We start from the raw sequence: 1,161 nt of genomic DNA on the forward strand, positions 1-1,161 counted from the left end.
TAAAATAAGTAATATTTAATAAATGTGTTATATATACTTGTTGTTACTTGAGGGAGAGAAATAAGATCTATGTTTCTGATAATATACTTTGCTTTAATCAAGTTCCATATATATTTTTTGCATAGTTTAAAATAAAACTAACTTTAAATTAGGAGAATAATAGTTCATAAAACCTAAAAACAAATTGAAAGTATGTATTAAATTGATGACATAATTACACAGATCAAAATTATTCCAAATACCTTTAACCCATAACAATATGAATGTATACTTCTATGTAATGTAACATAAGGACAATGGAAAGTAGAATTCAGTAGATATTTTGCTGGGACTAAATATTATTATTAGTCTTACATACAAACTTATGTGTGGATGCATGTACAAGTAAATAGGATTGTTAGTCTTATACACAGACATAGTTAGGTGTGACTGAATATAACTCATAGTCACCCTATGAACAAAAGATCTGAACCGTGTTCTATCCTGCACACAAGAACCTCACACACAAGAACCCACTGCAGCATTCACTGTGTTGAGGGTCATATGTGTGTGTCTATATAGGTATATATGCACACATACTGCTATCTACACATGTTATATAGACATGTTATATATAGGTTATTACCGCTTATATTGTATAGGTTATTATTATGGCTATATTTTTTAAAAGAATACTTATTTTGTAGAGATGGAATAATTTATTGTCGGTGAAATTATGTGATAAGATTGGAATGTCTTTAAAACAACTCAGTTATATTTTGGTCTGGGAGAGGGATTATATACAGTTAAAACAAGCGCGGCTGGATTTAATAATCAAGTTAGTTGATGAGTATGTGGGGAGTCACTATCCTCTTCTTCTATTTTGTAAATATTAATAATTCTAGTAACAAAAGGTTTTTAAAAGGATGAGTAGACAAATTCAGTTAAAGAAATTTAGGAAACAGCAAAACCAGAAGCAATGCATTGTCTAAAGGTAGGTATGGATTTGAAGAATTCCGTTAATTAAGAAAATTTAAATATACACAGATTACATCTTCTAATCGTTAACATTAACAAAAGAATGGAGAAAAGGAAATAAATGAAGGTAAGAAAATGATTTCAGAAGAATATTACAGTATAATCTCATTTTAGGAAAAATGAGTAAAATGTATGCATAGATAA

This window comes from Elephantulus edwardii, unplaced genomic scaffold (genome assembly GCF_000299155.1).
Source record: "Elephantulus edwardii isolate Elephantulus edwardi_28Jun2011 unplaced genomic scaffold, EleEdw1.0 scaffold00183, whole genome shotgun sequence".
Classification (NCBI taxonomy): domain Eukaryota; kingdom Metazoa; phylum Chordata; class Mammalia; order Macroscelidea; family Macroscelididae; genus Elephantulus; species Elephantulus edwardii.